Raw genomic sequence first — 22,969 nt, 5'->3', positions numbered from 1 at the left:
ATGTCAGTCCTATCCTGACACAAGAATGTATGACTCAAATGGACTTGGTGCAGAACACAGCTCCTCATCATTTCTAAATCCTAGCTAAGGAATAACTAATGCAATACAAATCCTGTTGTGGTATCTCATAATGCATTATTTGTATTGTTTGAAATACAGTGAATAGAATTATCTGACTTGTTTCTTTCCTGAGTCTCTCACAAAAATGATGTTTCCCAAGAGGTTCTTTCAAAAGTCACTTTTCCAATAATTCACAAAAGAAGAAGCTACAAGCTTTTCCCCTCAAAAGGATTTCATTGCCACTCCACCACATACGAGTGCAAAGGATGTACAAACAAATTCTGTTTGTGCTGATCCTGCTCCTCACCCCACTGCAATCAGGAAAAAGCAGAGGGAGGGTTACACTTCCATTCTGTTGCAGTCTCATCTCTCTGTCCTTCCCCGTGGCACTGTTGCTCCCTCAGCAGCAACCTCTTTCCTCCAGCTATCCTGCCAGAAAGTTCTAGGTGTTCCCAGTTGAAGGGGAAAAGGCAGGAATCAAGAGCTTTTCAGGAAACCCCTGGAACACTTGGCATTGTTCAGAGTCAGGTGGGAAAGGCAAACGTACAGTGGGATGGGAGACAAACATTAAGAGACTACAAAGGAAAACCGGGAAAAAGGTACTTCAAATGAAATGCCACCTATTGTAGTAGGGCCCCCTGCACACACTCCCTCAGCACAGCCAGGAAACAGGGAAATGACAGTCCAGGGCCAAAAGCTTTTGGCCATATGAGCTGGCAATCCCTGCTTTCCAGCTGAGGCCAACACCATACTCCTTTTTGCTATTTGCCAGCCATTCCTCCAAGCCTCATCTTGCTTACAAACATCTTCATCACCTGGGTGTATGTTTGATTTCACGTATTCCTTCTGTCCTTACTGCAGGAGAGCTGCAGATGGCACATATAAACACCCTGTGATCATCGTGGAGAGTCAAGTAACAATCACTGAACTGTATTTCAATGCCTTGGTAAATGCTTACTAATGAGTAAGGTCACTCTTTTCTCCCCTGCAAGAAATGCACGAACATGATGCAATAAAACACAAAGTGGCAGCCAGGTTTCAGTGGCCACTGACACAACCCAAATTCTCCTGTCAGCTGCACCCTCTGACTGCAGCTGCAGAGCAGACAGACTGACTAGCACTGCTGAAAGATGATTAACATCCATTATTATACATGCATAATTGTAACATAAATGTTCAAATGGCTGAAACACAAGCAAATAAATACAAATGTGGCCATAACAAAGGCACAAGGTATATTTTTGTTTATTTGGATTTGGCAAATTTCTGTAGGACATAATGGTTTTAGAATCATAGGAACATACTGATTTTGCAGGATGTTTGCACAATAGTCCCTGAGGACTCTCCTGCTGATCTCTGAAATTAGTGCCAAGCCACTATTGCTGCATTTAGGAGCAGGAACTTACATTTCTGTGACATATTTTGTCAACCCAGAGAAGAGATGTATTTATAGCTGTGTATTTCAGGCAATTTCAAAATTTAACACAAAACTGACAAAAAAGTGCAGACTAACACTTCATCAATAGAGAACACTTTCAGTTTTGAACAGGGAACATAGAGTCAGATACAAAGAAAACCATCTCTATTTAGGGATCTGTAGGCACACTGTGTTTCAACCTCAAGAAAAGTAGAATCTAAGGATTTGTCCCCAGAACAATTTTTGATGTTTTATTCAGGTCCTAATCCACAAGTAATCTAACCTGATGCAGTTGGGAGACTTCTCAGAAGGCAATGACACACCGTAAGTGAAGGACTGACAGCACAGGACACAGACACTGCTTAGCTATTCCTCTGCAGAAGCTCCCCTGGAAAAAGGGCATGACTTTTTCTCACTTAGAGAGCAAAATCTGATAAAGAAGAGTGTCCTGCCTTTGAAGGTTGGAGGAGAATGTGTTTTGACTTATTCAGTCAAACTGTGTGAAAGGGAATTCAGGGGAAAAAAAAAGCTGCTGTGTATGAGCATTTATCTTCTATCACTAGCATTTAAAGATGAAGATTTCAGGAAGTACACAAACCGTAAAATGCCTGGAATTCAAAGAATCTACTTCTTGTGCATGGTAACAGTTGGTCCATAAGCAGCACTTGTTTTCAAGACTTTTTTCTTCTTCCCAAAATAACCTATTGATACAGTCTGTATTCCAGTTCTGATTGTATCTAATCTGGGAGGGGATTAGAAACAATTCTGGGTTGTGTTTCTGAAGTTTCTATTACTTCTGGTAATAAATCTCATTGTCCTTGTCTTGACTACAATGTCCACACATGAAAAATGAACACAGATTGTTCAGAGAGATTCTCCAGTCCTGAGCTTTCCCACCTGCTCACCTCTCAGTTCCCTGATTTGCTGCACACATTGTAAAGAGCTGTGCTGGATGGGTGGGGATACCGGGGAGAAAGCTGTGAGGCAGCAGCTCTGGATGAAGGAGTGATGACACAGGGACTGGGGATGGTGCTCAGCACCAGCACAGGCCTCTTCCCTCTCCACAGCAGAGGAGCTGCCCCAGCACACCTGGCACCTCTGCAGGAGTGATGGCAAACTCAGGAATGCTGCAGTCTCTAGTCTGGGAACTGTTGTCCTTAAGGGACTTGAGACAAAGGATATACTTGGCATCTCTATCCATGGAATGGCTCAGAGTGATCTCGGATCCCTGCACCTCTTTGCTGGCAGCAAATGCCAAGTACATTAAGAACAATTCCAGAATACAGCTCCATATTTGCAACTATGAAGAAAATTAACTCTACCCAAGCCCAAACCTACACAGAGTTGCAAACACCTACAAGGTCCTACGTCACAGCTACACAGGCTCTATGTTGCTTTTACTACCCTGCTTTGCACCCACCAAGCCCTCCTGGACTGCAATGGCAATTTGGTGTGCATTGCTTTGCATTGCCTTGTTCTTCTCAGGACACAGCGTGCCATCAGTGTGGATCAGAGAATCATGCAGTCAACAATGGTGAAAGCTGGTGAGGATCTAAAGCTATTGGGATATTGCATATAAGGATATTATATGACATATAGATATCCTGTTCCAAAAGGATATTCCCAGACTGAAAAAATATGGGAAAAATTAGGAAATGAAATTGTATATAATGAAATATGAAGTCATACACATGGTAGAAAACAATCCTAACTTTACATACATCATTAGGGACTCAGTCACTACCACCTCTTTGCACTTGTATCAGATTAAATTAGCAAAAGGCAACCTTAAAACCAAACAAACCAGGTTCCCTCTTTTAACACTATCAAGTATGGAATTACCTGCTACAGGACACTGCAAATGCCATAAAGCTTATGGGGTTAAAATTAACTATGTCAACAGAAATGTCATCTAATGTGGATTATTAACACTGGAAATATTATCTCTGCTTCAGGAAGACCAGAAACTGCTGGAGGCTGGGAGACTATTCAGTGAAAAGCTGAATAAGTGTTTCATTGGTGTGTTTTCATGTGTCCTTACAGGCTTCAACCACTGGCCATAGCCAGAGACAGGGATTGGGCACTGCAGACTTTGGCCCCATCTCCTGCAGCCACTTCTCTCCTGCTGAACAAATTAACACTCTCTTCCTTTCTGTTCCCTCCTGTGTCTTTTCCCCTCTGCCTTCCTGCAGTTCAAGCCTAACTGTAAAAGGCAAATGTTCAACAGGTTCTGGACAAGGAAGTTCTCAAATTATTTACAAATCCCAACAATAAAACCATTAGCTGCATTTGTAAACGTGTCTGTAAAGCCACTGTTCCTATTTTGCTCACTTACACAAAGAAGGCTTAGCAATCTCTAATTTTCATTTCCCAATTATCTATTTTGTGAGGCCTGTTAAAAATTACAATAAGACACATTCAGTCAACAACATGTAGTTAATGCATGGATGCAAGACTTAAACAGGCATTGCTCATCCAAGTGGAGGCACACAAAAGGACCAGCCTTACCCTTGCCTTGACAAAGCAGCTGTAGTGTTAAGTAATTTGAACACTTGTAAATAAATGTTATTTTACAAAAGATAACCCTGGGACAGCAAAAAGCAAGTTCTTAAAGGAGTAGGTGGATATTTAGCTGTGTCTTTTCTGCTGTTATTAGCACAAGTCATGTGGGTGAATCCCTGCATAATGCTTTGAAAGTACAGCTGTTAAGGTGCTTTCACAGAAAGCTGCAATGATGGAAGGGGATCTCAAAGACAGCTGGTCCATTCCACAGAGGCTGAAGGAGTCAGGTGATGATCAAGTTCCTCCTGAGCCACAAAAAAGGCAGAAAAGTCTGATCCTCATCATAATAGCTCTAGATCAACTTTTCAGACCAATCTTTAACTCCAGTTTTAACAGCCCAAGCAGAGTTACAGCACTGAGAAGAGTTTGGCAGGTTAATGAAACTGTGCTGACTTGGGCTAAATGGTTTTTCTAAGGAGGGGCACAGAAGAGATGTGTTGACATCTCTTAGAGGAACATGTTCACTGACTCCCTGTTCCACTCTGCACAAAGATCATCCCCCCCAGGGCTCCATGGTCTGAATCATGGGAGTTATCTGCTCCCTGGCAGCCCCGTTTAGCAGGCCAGGGAAGGACAACAGGACCACAATCACTTCTTAGCCCTGTCCTTCTGTGAGGAAGCTCATAAGAAAAGGAGGAAAGAACAAACTTGTGCAAGTAATGAAAAGGTAATATTTTTACAAGCAACTCTGGAATTTCTCTTGTGTTTGCTGCAAGAATAGCCAGCCCTGTGACACAAGAGCCATGTCTGCTATGCTCCAAGCCAGTGCTCTGCATGGAAAGGCACAATAATCTCTTCCAAGGCATATTACCAAGAGTGTGGCAGCCACAGCTGACAGATACTGCTGCCCATTCTCCAGGGGTCAGGGCTTTAAAGTGAAGAGACAACATAAATATCAAACATCATGAAGCACCTTTGAAACTGTTACAACCTACAAAGGTATGCAGTCATTATATTAAGTAACACTACCAGGAATTCAAACCAAAGGAAAATAAATGTAGCTGGTTAAGCACTGTCCTGCTACAAGCCTGCTGCAGGAATACAAAGGATGCAGCAAACACAGGAACAGATACTCAGGATCTGACTGTGGGTTTATCTGACCCTGTAAACTTTACCTTTCAGTGGCTAATAGTGAATTTTTACTTCTCTTTCTTGAAAGAAAGCTCCTTACAGTATGTTTATTTCCTTGCTATACACTCCAGGAATCAGCAGCAGAGGGATTTCTAGAAGCTGTATTCAGACCCTCAGGCTTCTTGTCTCTGATGGAAGCTCCCATCCCTGAACCTGTCAGTTATTTCTCTGAATCCACTTTCAGCCTTCTCTATAGCCCCTGGCAACATTCCACAGCTATTACAGTGCAATGTAGGACAAAATACCTCCTCCTGGCTTGTTTCAGACATGCTCATATTGTTGCATCAGAGGAACTTTCTGATTCCTGTACTGCAAGAAACTGTATAATTTCTCCATTCCCCTTCTCCACAGCACTTGTGACAATGGAGACCTCTGTCCTAACCTCATCCCACACTTCTTCAGCTGTCTCTGGCTGTATAAAGCCCCTCCTCAAACATACCCACATTTCTGATGCACTACTACTGTACCCAAACTTCTAATACTCAACATTGTAGAGGGAACCAAGCACTGCAGTTCTCCAAACCAGTCCCTCAGCTTCATTAATCTCTCAATATCGAACCACTCCTGAGAGCTGAGAGGAGAGAACCTGCTCTCAGGTGAGCTGCAGAGAGCACTGACACTGCATTTGGGCACCCAGTTCACTACACAAAAGGGAGTGGGGGAACTCTGTTCCCTGCTCAGCTCCAAGGGAGAGAGGGGAAGAGCTCCTGGGAAGCTCAAACCACCCTGCTACAGAATGGTGTGATGTCAGAGGAGCTGTGCTTCAATTCTACAGGCTATCAGCAGCATCTCAAGGTCTATACAACCATAAAACACCCAAGGAAGATAATTTCTTTTCCTCAGCAGTTCTCAGATCAATGTTTTACATGTGAGTGAAGAGGCCAGCTGCTCCAGAAGGCACCACTGCTCTTACACATATAAGTTTAGGCTGTATCTGTTTTCCAGCACTAGAAAGGGCTTATTAGACAAGATTGGATAAGGTTATTTTAGCAAACTGGTGAAGATAACTCACCTGAAGGCACCAGTCACTATTCAGATGACAGACAGTGGAAACAATTGAGCTGCCAACCTCCACCAAAGTGAAGTAGCATCACTCCCTTTTATCAGAATAACTGTGCCTTAGGAAATCCTGGATCTGTGCAGCTCTGACTGTCAAAGGGGAACTCACTCTAGGAGCAGGGCCAGGGTCTGGTTATTACCTAGAAAAAGCAAAAAACATGTTATTTAGACAACTTTCCTTCTAAGCTGAACACAAGTCTGTGGCAGCTCTTTCAAAATTACTGTGTAGTTTCTTTAACAGACTGTTTGAAAGGGCTCTACAGTTTGCAGTAATGGAGGTTTTTCAGAGCAGTTCAGAAATGGAGTCTCTGCATTCAAGCAAGGACCTCAGGGCCTCTGTCTCTAATCTCCATATCAGGTAGAGGTTACTCAAACACAGGCATCTTACAGAGGAATGGAGGAAGATTTCCCCAAGCTCCATGATTCTGGAACACATGGAAATCACAGGCAACTAGAACGAGGAGTGACCTCTCTGTATGCTGCATGACAGGTTCTGGCACTGCACTTGAAGAGTATTGTTTGGGTGGGAATATTATTTTTGAATGGTCAGTACACACTGAAAGTGTAAAAAAATTAACACCAATAATATTCAATCTAATCTAGTCTGTAAGGAAAACCCTTGTTATTTGAAGATTGACTGAAAAGCCAGAATTTTTACTGCATCAGTGATTTCTATGAGTTATGCAAAAATAGAGAAATACAAAATGAAGTACATAGTGCAGTAGTACTGAAATGGTAAAGTAGTGCCTCAGCAGTAATGCAAAACCATAAAAATGATTGTTCACATACAATGGCAGAATTTGTAACATCACAATTAATTGCAGGGGGGAAAGAGAAAGAAAAAAAGAAAAATTTCACTTGGCATTTTCCCTGAGCTTGGGTTGCATCAGTGATTTGAACAGAAGGCTGTCGTGGCCAGCTACAGTTTTATGGAAACCTGACCCAGCATTATTCCTTCAAGAGCAGGACCCCCAAAGGAAATTACCAATGGCATCAGACTCAAGTGAGATAAGACATCATTCTCCCCCCAGAAAAGTGCTCAGACAGCAACATCAGCTGCACTGAGTTTCAGATGCATCCATAATAAGAACATGGTATATGAACAGTGTTTACATAAGTATACTAAAGACTGCATGAAATTTGCATTAATGAATATAGTTTTACAAATACAGTCAAATGTTAATATTTACTAGTGCAAATAGCTCCACAAAAATTAGGTGCATCTGCAAAGCAGCTACTTCACTGAAACAATATTTGGAGTTCACAAGTCCTCAAATTAAAATCTGAATTCCTACAGAGTATTATTTCAATGTCCACCCTCACCTGCAGGCAGAGAACCCCCTTGGGTGCCAACTATTCTTGATAGCATGAAAAAAGTACTTAAAATAAAGGTGAAGAAATGCACTGAATTGGGCACACTAAGTTTTATGTTTTTAAAAGATCATTGTATTAAGTCCAGGTTTGTTATTACAGTTACCTGAGTTTGTGATTCTAGGCTCTTTTATTTGCTTTTGTCTCCAAATTTATTGATTGTTATATAGAGCAATAAGCAGTTTTCAGAACATTGATCTGAGTCAAGGCATCCTGAAAGGTTTTAATCAAGGGGATTATAATCCCAGCTCTGGCCAAGACACTCTTGTTAAATGCCAGGACAGAAATGGCTTTGTTGTCTAAACAAGTTTTTCTGAAAACAGCAGCTCTGACCCCTCCTGAGGTCACTCAGCTCCACTGTTCTCTTTATCTTCCCCATTTTGCATAGGGAGAGGTTTTAAAGCAGCAGAGGCAGCAGTTCCAATTTTCTCTGCAGTGCAATGCATCACACACCACAGAGTCAACTGCTGCATTTTTGGCACAAATACTTGGAAAAGCCTGGGAGAGAGTGGTTGCTGCATTAACACCAGCAGATAACGACAGCTCCAAGGAATTCTGTGAATGTGGGGCATATATCAATAAGCTTTGTGTTTGTAAATATGGATTTACTCTGCATTTCATCTTTGCAGTGCTGGGGACATGCACAAGACAGATAACACACTGAGGGAAATATTATGTGTGTGAATTATTGTGCATGTATATATAGATATAAACTGGGGGAAATATTATATGTGTGCTTGCAATAATATAAAAATAAATACAAAAAGCGTGGCTGTGTGCATTGCAGAGCTGACCATCCTCTCCATGCACTCTGAAGAGGTGCCTCCAAACCCATCCTGATCCCTAGATGGTGCTGTTCTCTGCAGGAAGAAGGCACTGCTCCTCACCAGTACTCCCAAATACTTAGGGACAAATATTATTTCTTGGTTCAAAATCACATGAGCTGTAAACAGATATAAATAATGCTGTTTCATATTAAACACGTTTGCCATGAGCCTTGACCCTCTGGCCCACCTCATTTCATAGAATCATGGAATCGATTGGGTTGGAAAAGACCTCTGAGATCATCAAGTCCAATCCTTGGTCCAACTCCAGTCCCTTTACCAGATCATGGCACTCAGTGCCACGGCCAAGCTCAGTTTAAAAACCTCCAGGGATGGGGAATCCACCCCCTCTCTGGGCAGCCCATTCCAATGCCTGAGCACTCTCTCTGTAAAGAAGCTTTTTCTGCTCTCCAACTTCATTTTCCCCTGGCAGAGCTTGAGCCCATCGCGCCCCCTTGTCCTATTGCTGAGTGCCTGGGAGAAGAGACCAACCCCCACCTGGCCAGAACTTCCCTTCCTGTGGGCTGTAAGAAGAGTAATGCCATTAAAGTGGTACAAATGAAACCAGGGTCAGGCAGTGTCAGTCCACCAGGGCAACATGTGCAACATTTCCAACTTCTTGGATTATTCTATTCTTCCTCCATGTGCAGCTACCATTCAATACTCCTCATCCCTAACAGGAATGGGGATTGCACACTGTTTTTGGCCTGGCCTGTGTCCCTCAAGGGGCATCTCCCAGGGATGCAGTACCAGCAAGGCATCCTGGCAGAGCTCAGCAGTTCGTGCCCAACACTGCAATCCTGGAGCTCCCCTGGTGTCTTGGGTTGAGCTGGCAAAATGCCAACTGCCCAGTACAGAGTCAAGGGTGGTCCCATGGTGTAATGGAGAGCACTCTGGACTCTGAATCCCAAGGACCTGAGTTCGAGTCTCAGTGCAGACCGTCCCCTGGCAGTTCAAGCCTCCCTGCCATCCCATCCCGTCACATCTGGGGTGCTCAGCAGGGTCAGCCCCGGTCAGTACCGGGTGCTGTGACAGTCCTGAGGACTTCCCTGTCACTGTCCAAGCTTGCTCGGCCGTGGCAGATGGACCTCAGGACTGAAACAGTGGGACCAGTTCTGCACACGCTGAGCCTCACCTAAACAATCCACTGTGCAGGCTGGGAGGGCACGTGGGGAGAGCCCTGCCCAAATCTGCATTCACAAAGTCTGGCCATACATACATATATACAATACAGAGTCAGTCTCCCTCCCCCTCCCACGGAGAAAAGGAAAAATAAAAAACCAGCCCTAGAAACTCAAAACAGTTTTAACTTAAACTAACTACATATATTTATACAGAAAAGAGAAAATGAAAACTACAATATAACACACATACAAGTTAGATATAACAAAAAATAACTCCCCACTCCCCATTAAACACAAATCCCACCATTTTAACTAAAAATTACTCTGGGGAACTCAATTCCCTAGAAACAGACCCAAGCAGAGAGAAAGACTAAGAACAAACATTTTACTTCCCTAAGATAACATGGTGGTGAGCTGTGCTGGGCCTGGGCCTCCTGGCACGGTCCATCCTCACAGGGCTGAGGCAAAGACCAAGGGAGATAGAAGCTCTGCCTCCTTCTCTTTTTATACTTCTTCACACTTCTGGAAGATGTCAGGTGATATGAAACACCTCTTTGGTTGCTTAAGTCAGGTGATGCTTGTCCCTTCTAATTACATCACATCCTCTGGGCCTGCTGAATTGGGGCCCAGCTGAGGCCTGGCTGAAACTAAAGCCAAAACAACCACAGCTGGTCAGGTGAGACACACACTGTGATCCACCCAAGGGGCTGACCAGCAGCTCTGACACCAGCTGGGGCACCTCACTGCCTGGGCATCAGCTGCACTGCATCCCACATGTGAGGAGAAAAAACATTTTTGGAGTTAAGCAAGGTTTTGGAGCTGTAGGCAGATTCTGGGGCCTACTAGCTGGTAATTAGTTCTGTAAGAAAAACCAGCAAGCTAGCAAAGCCAAAAATGAGATTGGAAGGTTCTGGGAGAAGCAGACATGAGAAAAGAATGTTGAAGAGATAAGTTTTTCATGGCAAAGAGAACATCTGTGCAGAAAGCAACATCCAATTAGAAGCTGTAATAAGGTTTACAGACACTGTGATGCAACCTATAGAACTTGGCTATGGGTGGGATTCTACAATATATATTGTGTAATTTGAAGTTAGAGTGGCCTTTTACCTTTTCCTACTTTTTCCTTTTTCCTTTCTTCATGGAGAGATTTAATAAACTGCCTTGTGTGTGACACCTGCTCACTGTGCCCTCTGGTTTTTGGCCACCACAACCCTACTGCACACTACAACATCCACAAATATTCCCACTGCAATCTGCTCTCCTGTTACACTGCCATGATGCCTGTAGGCACTTCACTCCCTGCACTGAAGTCCCCTTGAGTTATCCTGCACCTCTGCCACCAGATTTAGTCAATACAATTCTGTAAGTGGTTGAGGAAATGGCATGAAACTGAGGCAGAGTAGGAACTGGGTTTCCTTTTGGCTCCTTCCAGACTTAGTACTTGCTTTTGAGCAACCCATGAAATCTCCCAGGATGGGAGTCCAAGTTCAAGGAAGTTGGAAGGAGTTCCTCTATTAGCTTGAAATGAGTTTTATAGGAGACATTTTGGCTTCTGTTCTTTCCCCAGTGTGGGAATATGTCTATGACTGCATAACAAAGGAAAAAAGTCCAGTATTTTAAAGTTCTCATGCTTGTAATAATGAATAAATAGATACATCTAAATTTTAAAAAAAAAGAGAAACATTTATTGTGCTTCTGATTCTGTGCCTTTATGAAAAGACAACTGTATCTGGCTAATCACTTAGGCATTTGGCTGCCATAAATGTAGTATTTGACCATCAACATTTCTTAAACTACATTGTTGGGGTTTTCTTGGGCTTCTGAAAGTGATTAGATTGACAGCATGGACTAGTAACTGTCCTAGCACAGACAGATGCACTGCACCCTTCTCTTCCAATACACTTCACATCAGATGCTCCAGGCATGAATTTCTTAAAGAGAAAACAACTCTGATGATGTGCTGACAACACCTGAGGTGATGTTGTGATCAACAACTGCCCTCCACAGCACAACTGCCAAGCTGGCAATCTCAGCTGGAACTACAGTCATATATAAACTCTTTAACCCACTGAACTTTATAAAGAGCTTTCACAGATCTCTGCTTTGGCCTTTGCTTAGGCATGTAATGTGTCTTCACATATTGGTGTTTCCTAAAAATCTACCCTGACATTTTGAAAACCTCCTGAAGGTTTGTCATTGAAAATGAGAACCCCCACATTCCTTAAGCATGTTTGAAAACTTCAGGTTAAGTTATGAACTGGTAATGAAATACAAAACTCTTGATGAGATCTGTTTGAAAGTTTCTAAAATAAAGGGTGCCAAATGTTAAATGCATAAGGATGCCAAAGAACTGAATTAGATGAGAAAGAGAAGGATTATCTTTGCAAGGGAGCAGGAGGGAGTCCTTCATGGGAATGACACAAATTTAGCATGGAGCAAAGTTCAGAGGGAAGACAGATGGTCATGGTCTCTGCACCTCCCTGTTTGTGCAGAGATTTTGGGTGGAAGGTTATAGAGGCTGGAGAAAAAAAGCCATCATCCAGCTGGCAAATCATGGGCTGCAATGATGAAAAAAATATCCCCAAAAGGACAGGCTTCATTTCAATTTCAGGAGGAAATCAAAAGGCACATCCCTGACTCTGTGGTTAATCCCTACCAGATTTCAATTTCCTGACTTAAAGAGTCAGGGCATTAGGCCCCTTCAAAGGAAACATCACCAGAATTTTAGCAGAGATGAATGAGTTATGGCCCAGCTTCATTCTTGGCAGTGGTGAATCTTCTCTGACTCTCTGCTACAAACGTGTCCCTGCAGGTCCTTCCCCTTCCCAAACCCCCCAACCAACCAACCAACCCAAATCAAAAAACCCAAACCCTCAAACAGTCAAGAAACTGGTCATTATAAAATACCTCACACTGAAGATTCCAGTGGCTTGATGTTCAGAGTTACAGGCCATGGGCAATAAGACCTTATCTAAGGAAGTGTCTGGCCCCATCATTAGACAAAGCTGTCAGATGTCCTACAGTAAGACCCAGCCTGAAGTTTCAGGATGCATTTTACATCCAGACACACACATGTAACTTACAGCAACTCTAAACCATTCAAATAATAATGCTAAGTTCTTTGCATGTTGAAAACACTTATTAATTAATATGGCAGTAATTAATAGACACCAATGAGAGAGTATTTAAAAATACCCAAGTCACCAAGGAGCCTAAATTTTAAATAGAATAAGACTGTTTGAAAGTCCACTCCTACATCAATCAGCCTTTTAGTAAGTGACGTTGGCAAAGAAGCTGAAACCAAAAACCTCTATATTAAAAAAACAACTGAAATACTTTTCAGTTTTCTGATTTGAGAACTAGTTCAGATGCCATTCTCCCAGGCTTTTGGTGAAATCCTAGACTTTAAAGGAATAGTAGGACAATTTATTGCTAAATGACAATGGAATTCCTCCACAATTGCACTTTACATGCGTGCACATTAATACAAGATAATTTCATTAGGTCTGTTACTATAATGAATACCAAACACAAAATGTGGGTCCAGAGATCGTTTTCCTAATCAGAAGTATCAGACCCCAGGAACTTTCAGAGAATAGAGCTATTAAAATGTAAATAGTTTCTTTGAAATTTAAATTGCCATTTTCAAAACCAGATGTTCTTCTTGATCATTCCTTGCATAGATTTCCAAAATCTGTACTCATGGGGGCTAACTGAAAATCAACTGGATATTAGACTCAGAAACTCTTCCTAATTTACAGGAACAGTTTCATTAGAATACACTTGCTACATTTTATCAGTGCTTTTGACGAGGTGGTTTAAAAATAAAACGTCATAAATTTGATTACAATGCATGCACATTTCTCTAAACCAGCCTAAAACTTCATGCTGTGATAGGACAGGAAAACATCCCTTGTGACCTAAAAGTACAGGACAAACTGGACAGAAAACTCTGTGTGCCTGATAGTTTAACACAACACTTTAAAACCACAGGGCTGAAAGTTGCACAATATCAACATTATTCTGCATCTCTTCATTGCGATGTGAGAAGTCAAGAGGAAAACCTCCTATTCAGGTTTCTGGGGTTAGTGCTAACAGCAAACACGGCATCGACATAGGGAGGGCACGTTGGTGACTCCCACAGGCAGGTGTTGTGCAGCTGAAGAGGAGAGGAGATGGGCAGACTGTGCCATGTGCTGTGTACAAACAGCTGATGCACCCAAAATCCAGTCCAAGGAGCTTTCTTTTATGATGTGCCCCAAGACTCAAATCTGGCACAATAACTCTGCAGGTCACACAAAGACATGATTCTGGCTCCCTGTTGCTTTTAGTCCATTATGTGTGTTATTTAATATCATCTGCAGAGCAATAGTTCTTTGAAGTTTTGCTTTTGGTAAGCACTGCTTTTCCTCAGACATCAGTAATTACAGCCTTCTAAGGCACTTCATCAAGAGGGACTTTTTATTGCTTAACTTGCCCATCAGTGGAAGATCTGAGCTCCCTGTGACCTTTGGTCTGATCCTTAACAGTCCTGCTTCTTACAGCATGAGCACTTCTGCAAATTAGTCTTTAACAGTGCCTAGACCATAATAGTGGCTTTCTTTAAAGGAGAATAGTTTGATATGGGTCCACAATCACCAGTTTTCTGTGCCTTAAAAATAACTTGAACCCCAGTCTCCATGGTAACAGATACCACCAGTGAGCCTTAGCAATTCTGGGTTCTTTTTATGGACAAGATGAACAGGAAAACTGTAAGGCTCCTATGAAATCTCTCATTACTGCCAGAGTCTTGCATCATCTTTAATTCTCTGTTAATGGTGTGCACTAAAGAGTGCTATGCCTACACACAGCCCCATTTAAAGACCATTATCCTTCCTGTACTTTCCTGTTACAATGCTAGAAATGTTAAGAACAATTGCCTCAAATCTTTCATGCCATTAAAACCTGACCAAGGCACATGTCTGACTGTACTCTGTACATACAGACCGACTTCATGGTGTAGAATAAAAGTCTGAGACTTGTTAGGCTTGATGGCAATTGGCTGATCCAAGTGCTCTCACGCCATGGGAGTCATTCAGGAAGCACATTTGGCAGTGTGACAAGACTTCAGCCCTCTCACCTGCACAACTCACCCCAAGGTCTGCCCAGGAAAATGCACTTTGGATTATCTTTTTTTTTGAAACTGGTATTGGCTCTCCCATGGCTGAATCACTGAAGCAACTACAAACATGCTTCCCAAACTTTACTGGGGAGCCTTTCTACCACTGCAGCTTTCCAGCTGGGAGAACCAGCATCAAGACACCAGTGTAGCCTTAGGTTAAGATGAAGCAGGTTTCTCAGCTGCACTCCAAACCCCTTACTTAGCCAGACAAAACTCTGTAGCAGAATGCACTACTGTTTCTTTTGTTTTCTGGATGAAGTCTTGAGAGCCTTTAAAAATGCAGATACTGCTTTCAGTGCTTTGGAAAACCCAGACTGTAAATGTAAGTTTTCCTTAGAAGAACATATGTTCTCATTTGGTTTTAAGTGTACACACAGTCAGTAACTGCAGGGTAAAATTTAATCAAAAATTATATTGCTATGTCTAAAATCTTATGATTCACCTTAGTCTCATTCAAACAGACTAATGTTAAGCAGCCCTTACATGCCTTGAAGTGTTGCCCAGCCAAGTGGCACCTCAGCAATTCCTCCAGGGTCAGTAGACAGAGGGTACAGCTCTTTGCTTGCAACTGCACTATTTCTGCTGGGTTTAAAATCCTTGTTTCTCAGAAAGTAGCATGAGTGGCCTCAGCCATTCAGGTCCATGTGTCCCAGACAGGGATCTTTGCAATACTGGGCTTTGGAGACATCTCCACACACAACAGCCTATGGTTACATTGCCAAAGGCAGGAGAAGACATGGGATGGATCTACCCACACCATATTTGTCCTCAGGAAGAAATACAATGATGCAAACTCTAAAAAGCCATTAATTCCCAATTTGAGATCTCCAGCTCGAGTTTAATAAAGGCTCTAAGAATATGCTACATAATTTATATGGCATTCACAGGCAGAATCCTCTGCATAAAGTTCTTCTTGGTTTGAAAAGTACAGGAACAAATCCTGAGGAAATAAACTTTAAATTGAGAGACACCAGGACTAACTATTAAAAGGGCCTTTCCAGAATTTATGAGGTATTAAGAACTCAAAGATCTTTGAACAGTTATTTAAGGAAGAAAGAAAAACATAATGGAAAGAAGAAAGAAAACCAGTGATTTGCTTTACTCACTTTAGCCTGGAAAGGGTAGCAAAGCAAACAGGAACTCACAAACAACTGAAAGGACCTACAAGATTGAAGCAGCCTCTCCAGTAATTTGTTGCATTCATTCCGACTGTAAGTTCCAAAAACTAAAACCCTTTTCTTACAATGCATCTGTTCAGCACTCAGCATTTATGGGCTCCACCTCACCAGGCTTGGGGGTAACAAACTGAAGAATGGCAGAGCCTCCAGCCTGGACTAACTGAAGGAAGCACAAGAAAGAAAAATTATCTTAACATTCACTTTGACAAAAAACACAGTTCCTGGAATCACTTTCATGAAATTTCTTGCATGTTAACACTATTCATCTTTATGGCTGGACAATTTTATCTAAAAAACCCAACATACCTGAATACCAAAACAAATCAAACAAACAATCCAGACCATTTACTGCTTTCTTTTGCTTCCATGTCAACAAGTAGGTTCTAGTATTTCTTACTTTCTGTGAAAAAGCTTAAAACTCACTCAAGGATATGAAAGAAAGATGCATCTATCAGTGTCTTTCAGATTGGCAGGCAGATGAGAAGAGATACAACATATATTGCTTAAATAAACACTTATTAAAAAGCCTTCTGTTGGTAAATGGAAACATTTGAAAAGGGCTGTCATTGCTTATCATAGAAATGGATTTAGGGCAGACATGCTAGTCTTTCTGATTTGAATTCAGTTAATGATAATGCACAAAGTTTTTAATCTAAGTGCCTCATTCATCATTTCCAGGCTACCTGAAGGTGCAGTCAAAAGCAGAGAAGAGATGTCATTAAAGCAGATATGTTCTATATTGTCCTTCTAATATACACTCAGCTCATTAACTTTGATTGGTGTCCTAGTGTGGGTCAGCTTCAAGCCCATTAACATTGCAATCCTTTTCCTGAAGTGCACCAGACCCATCACTCCTGTTATGCTACTTTTTATAAAATAAAGATTTATGTCTTGGCACATATTGTTTGTTTTTAAATCCCTTTTTTACTGTGCTCTTTTGTTAAGCACATAGAAGGATCTGCCAAGGTTTGGCAGAGTTAAATGGAGAGTATCCTCCTGTGGTGACCACAGGAAAGAAGAAGCATTTATTGCACCTGGTTTTAACAGGTGGGGTTTTTTGGACTTTCTAGGAAAATCCTGAGAGAGAAACTGCACTGAGAAGTCACCAGCTCTCTCACTTACAGGTTAGACTACACTGATCTGCTTGCAAAGGTCCCACAACTTCTGAGTGTGGAAAGCTCCCCTCAGATATATTTAAGCTACCCAGACTGTCAGTTCTGCTATTATTCTTCTGTGAATAGCTAGCTATGCTAGCTAAGCTATGCCATTCTGCTATTATTCTTCTAATAACATTTTCCAAAACATCCCAATATAGTCTTTTATCTTCACCCAGTTAAACATGATTCAATTTGTGAGTATCTCTGTTAAGTTTCTTTGTGATGGGCATTGAAGTCGTGAAGAATACAAATAGTTAAAGCCTCAATACAAGAGAATCTTATTATTTTCTACTCACTGACTTGGACAAACTTGCTGTTTGCCTCTGCTTTTCCTTTAGTCATTGTGCTTCTGGTTTTTATTTCTATGTATTTATCACCTTCAGTGCACACATTTTCTCACCCTTTGTCTCACTCATTTGCAGGGAAACACCTCAGCAGCATATCTGAAGAGCTCCTATTTGTGCAAGCAACAGCCACACTGCAGAAATGGGAACAAATGTAATCCAGAAGTGATATGGCCCCAATCCCTCTGGATAATTATGGGCCCCCACATACTGTCACCTGCATATGCTGAAAAGTGGTTGCATGGAGAGCAGTTCAAAGCCTGACACACACAGCTCAGGACTGGTGGGCAGCTCCTGGTAGAGGTACTGAGGAACCTTCTGTGAGACCCAGACAGGGGCAGCGAAGAGTAACTAAGCCATGGGACATGCAGAAGTCACCACGTGTGTGTGTATGGAGAGTTCCCTCTGCCTCATTAAGGTAATTATTAAGATGTAGTATGTTCCTACTTCTCTGTGTAATATTTTCTGAAAGGCTGCCATTTCCACTGTCACTCAAAATACCCTATCAATTTTAATAACATCTATTTTCATGTTCTACCCTGTTAAACAATCCCTTCTCATGGCTCAAGCCAAGAATTAGGAACACTAAACCCAAACACACCTAGTGCCCAATTCTCAGCTCATTCTCAAATACCATTTTTTTCAACTTAAGTTTTTAATAAACAGTGGATAATTTCAAGGTAGTACAGGCTCAGTTGCACTCAGCCAAAGAGCCTGGACACCCACAGCCCTTAGCTTATGCCCAGGGGGTCACAGGTTCCAGAAAATTTGCAAGGGTATAAACAGATGGTCTTGTCTCAGCCTCACTCTGGCCACTTCAGTTTTAATCATGTAAAGCTTTATTACACAATTAAAAGCACATCTATGAGGTCTTTTACTTACCAGGTATATATTTAAGCAGGGACAAAGTAAGGTCAATAAGACAAAGAGATTTGGAGAAGAGAGAATGGGGCAGGCTGAATGTTTATTGCAGAATAAAGGGTAACAGAAGCCTGCTGGATCTCTGGGACTGAAAGGACACACAGCAACCATATTCCCTGCCACCTGTCCATAACAGCACACAGAGCAAACAAGGTCAGGAGCCAGCACAGCTTGACAAAACCAGCTTTCAATGTCTCAAAGGAGAAGGTTTTTCTTCAGCTTCCCTTTTACAGTCATTGCTGTGCCAAGGACTGATTTCATAATTATCCTGCATTCATGTTTTTTCTCCTCTCTGACTACACACAGAAAACTGGCTGTTGATTAGAACCCTATTCAAGCATCCCTTGGTATCCAGCTCATCTGAAGCATGAGAAGGTAATTTGATTTTCACTCTTCTAGTCCCACAGGTGACACTCAGGGGAACAACAGAAAAGGAAGCAGGTCTGTGGGTCTCAGCTATGCTCCTTATTAGCTCAGTGACACAAAAAGGGAGATGAGCTATGAATGAATGCTGCCTTTTCTGAGCTGGTTCTCCTGGGCTTATGCTTCCCTCACACCCAGGAGACTGCCACTTCAGCTGCATGGAGTTTCTCACATTGACTGTGTCACCTTGTAAAGCAAAAGTGGCAGTACCACATCAGCACAATGAGTCTCTGAAACACACCAGTCTTTCTTACCCAGCTCTTGGTTGAACTGAAACACCCTGTTTTTAAACCAAAAGAAAAAGCTCATTTGGTGTTGAGATGAAGGGAGACACCACCAAACCCACACCCTATGATTGCTACATCAAATGCATTTTGCAGTGAGAGGATTTGACACAGAAAGTCTCAGATTCACATGGGAAACAGCCAGCAGATATCTCAGTTCACTAAATGACAGGAGCTAATGGTGAAAGAGGGTCCTGTGCCCCAGCAATGAGGCTACAAAACTTCTGCTTTCATGTTTCTGATAGTGAGTGAAGAATATTTTATCTGAGAAGTCATGCAGCAAATCCCCTCCATGTGGACATACAGAAGAGACCTGGCTTTGCTGGCAATGGAATAAAGAAAGGTGTTTGCTAAAAGAGACACTCATGTATGGCTGTGGGTTGTGTGAGCCTTTCCCTTTGTGTTCAACAATCCCAGTGTTGTTTCCTGCTAAAATCAACTGTATTTCACTTCTGTGCTTAAAACTATTTTTTTCCATTCTCAGAAAGTTTGAATCCTGTTTGTTTCAAACCACTGAGTCAAACCTCTGAGACAAACTTGGGGTTTTTTAAGTGTTCTTGTAATTTGCAAAAACTCTCTCAGAAAGGTACATATCAGGTCACTGCTTGATTGATGAAAATTACGTTATTTTGCTCTGTAAAACTGCTGCAGTATCTTCAGAAAGTACATTATTATCTGTGATTGCAGAAACCAAACTCTGTTTTGGTGCCTTCTGGTTTCAAGTACTAACTGAGAAGACCATGCAGGTAAATATTAATCAGCAGAAAGCAACTGCTGTTCAAGCTGAAGAGCTCTTGACTTAAGATGCAGATAACAAGTGAGGTGACAAACCTGATGTTTACTGAAAATTAGAACTGTGCATGTTTATAGAAGTGTCGGAGACAACTTCGTAATGACACTGCCTTGAACTGGAGTTTATATTTGTCTCAGCTTTCAGGTTAATTGTGGAATGTCAGGCAGCACATAAAGGAGAAGTAGGAATAAAGGAATAATCCAACACCTTCTAAAAGTACCTGCAGGAGCACCTCATATAACTGCATTTTATGATTTTTAAGCCAGACCTTCACCTGAAAGTTGCCCATCTAATGGGCACTAATGACATCAATATTATTAAGTTTGGTTCACCTTACCTCAAAATTTGTCCCTGCTTTGCAAAATAAACCATGACAAATTCACTGATCTGCATAGTAATTGAGTAATTAGCTAATTAGCATGAAAGCAGATATCCAGTGATGTGTGCCTGTATGTTCATTAGTGGCAAGCATTTCCTGATGCAAGTGACTGAAAGAAATCCCAATCTGATAAATGAAATAAAAGCAACTTTCCTTTCCCTTTCAGGAAACTGAACAAGAACAGATTTAAAAAAAAAAAGAATCAGCAGTGATTAACCTAAAATAAAATGCCAGTTCAAAAAGGCTCACTTGAACAGGTTATTATGAGGAAGTTAATTTCCTGAAATTTATAGTTTCTTGTAAAACCTATAGATGCACATCATGACTTAGATTAACTTTATCTCAAAGTGATATTGTGCAGAACGAAGGAGCTGGAGCTCTTTAATATCTTTTGGGCTTGCTGCTTAGTATGAAACAGGTTTTATGGGGCAGCAAAACCAGGCCACTAATTTAACATCTACTCACTCACCCTGTCTTTGGTGACTGTTTGATACAAAGTGAATTAAAAATATTATCAAAAACATCAAATGAGAAAAAAGTGGAGCCCCACATGTTTTAATTTCCCCTTCTAGCTGCAAATTATGGCAGCTAAGACTTGGCTGGCTTCTGTTACTCATACATGCTCCCCCAGAAAACACACTGTCTTAATTTGTACTTACAATTTGATCAACTTTCCACAAGGTTAGATATGGTTTGGAAAATACGCAAAGCACAACTTCCAAACAAGACAGTCCCATCTTGCCCCAAAACTCACTCCCTTTTCTGCAGTGACCACTATTGCAAAGTTCTGTGAACTGCACCACAGTTCTTTACAAACGTGTATTTAAGATATATTTTGTTACACTACTTTGCACTGCTGAATCTCACTTGTATCCAGCCTGGATGTACTTACTGAGCATGAGATGCAAACGTGAGCCAGGGAACACCTGTAAAACCTTAATGCCATAACTAAGAACACTGAAACTTGGCAGCTTTTTTGGACTATGTATCACTTCTCCTAACTGGCATTTATTCTGTACAGCCATGACAGGCCATAAAAGCAGCTCAGTTCCCAAGTGCCTGCAATGACAGTTTGACTGCCAGGACTTGGCAATACTTTAGGTGTGAATTTCTGATAAAATCAGCTGCTGATTTCAGTGAGATCAAGATTTCATACAGCACCTGTTGGCTAACAGGATTTAAGATGTGGGAAGGATCATTGCAGTGGTGAGCTGTCAAGTAACCCTGATGTAGGGTCACCACAGAAATTTCTCTACTGCAGCTACATTGGTTAAGATTCTCTTTTCCCCTGGGGCAATTTGGGAGTCCTCAGTGCTGAGGACTTAATTTCCTAACTTCAGGAATTTAAGAAGTATTATCCTTTATATACAAACCCCTGTAAGATAATTCTCCAAGGCTTAAAAAATCCTCTAAGAGTGAAATGTGTAAAGATCTATCATAGCAGAAAGGCTTGTCAGATTAATGAGATACCTCTGTCTGTAATACAGTCAGGGATTTCAGCTGGATCACACTAATTGCCATTAAATGAAATCATCAGCTTGCTCTCTCCTCCAGACTGTGTGGCAAGCCTGACAGTGAATATATTCCCATTGAAGAGCAAATGACAGTGTAAGGACAGAATTTAACAGAGTCATTTCCATTGCAAAAACTCTTTCCTGGCCTCTGAAATCACCAACTCTGTACTAACCAGGGGTGATCACCCAACACACTGTGTGCTCATTTATGCTGGGTGTTCCAGGAGTTTTCACTGTACCCAGATGTGTTATGAGGAGATTTATGCTGTTTGAACATGACAGCAGCACAGAGTGACAACAGCACAGGCTGCAGTCCCTTCAAGCAGCCCTGGAAATACTTGATCCCACTTCCCCCTCATTCTGGCAATTAACCTGATGTGTAACAAGCTTTGGGATACAGCCACAGGGGACTGGGGCTCCTGTTAGTGCAGCTGTAATAGAGACACCAGAGTGGCATCCCTAGCCTGGCATGGGCCAATATACACACAGGGGGCACAGCACCAACACAAAGGTGCTGAGCACCATCTCTTCAGCATTTTTATCTGCCTGCCAGGAGAAAGCAGCAGCTTGTGCCTGCCTTGAGCCACAGCCCCAGCAGCTGCCAGGCATGGGCAGGCAGAGAGCAGGACCCAGCAATCTGTTCAGGCTTTTCCATCCAAGGGTATCCATTAGAGTTGCATCTGATATATACAACCCCCTTGGTAAGCTTTCAATAATGAAGAAAATTTACAAAATTGTCCATAATTACATGGGTTAAGACATGTATTATTTTAGGACTATGTGTAATTTTACATTTACTTAGATATACTAAATATTATGTAGAATTTTATAATGAAAATTTTCAACATTTGGACAGAATATGCAACATTTGACATCATAGTAAACTGTACATTTGAGATACAAGTTTTGCAATAACATTGCTCCCCTTTGCAGTCTACACACTTCATAACATTCTCATTCAGCCCATGGTATGGCATTCATCCTAACTGAGGGTACAGTGAAATTATTAGTAATGACAAGTGAGGATGGGCCTTCAACTAGAAAGCAAACTTGGGTCCAGACTGAGTGCAATTCAAATGAAGACCATGGAGATTCAGTCTTAAGACCTTTCTTAACAGGCTTCAAATCAGATGCAACTTGTCTCAGCTTTGCCCCTGACTGACTTTGGCACCTGGAAGCTGACAGGAACTCAAGTCAGTTCAGAAGACCCTGAGGCAGAGAGTTTTGTGCTCCATTTTTGGCTGCAATTCTCAAAATCACAAATAAA

At 41.8% G+C, this 22,969-nt stretch overlaps 1 long non-coding RNA gene across 1 annotated transcript in view; it reads right to left on the bottom strand.

Moving 5' to 3' along the window:
* LOC139676786 (uncharacterized) overlaps positions 1-22,969 on the bottom strand; it is a 231,571-nt gene that overhangs the window by 151,510 nt on the left and 57,092 nt on the right. The window contains exon 2 of the long non-coding RNA XR_011698732.1: positions 6,183-6,369. This is a non-coding gene — a long non-coding RNA (uncharacterized lncRNA). The remainder of the gene's footprint in view (positions 1-6,182; positions 6,370-22,969) is intronic.

This window comes from Pithys albifrons, chromosome 11 (assembly GCF_047495875.1).
Source record: "Pithys albifrons albifrons isolate INPA30051 chromosome 11, PitAlb_v1, whole genome shotgun sequence".
Lineage (NCBI taxonomy): Eukaryota > Metazoa > Chordata > Aves > Passeriformes > Thamnophilidae > Pithys > Pithys albifrons.
The sequence above is the reverse complement of the archived record's forward strand: the minus strand, read 5'-3'. Positions and strand labels throughout refer to the sequence as shown.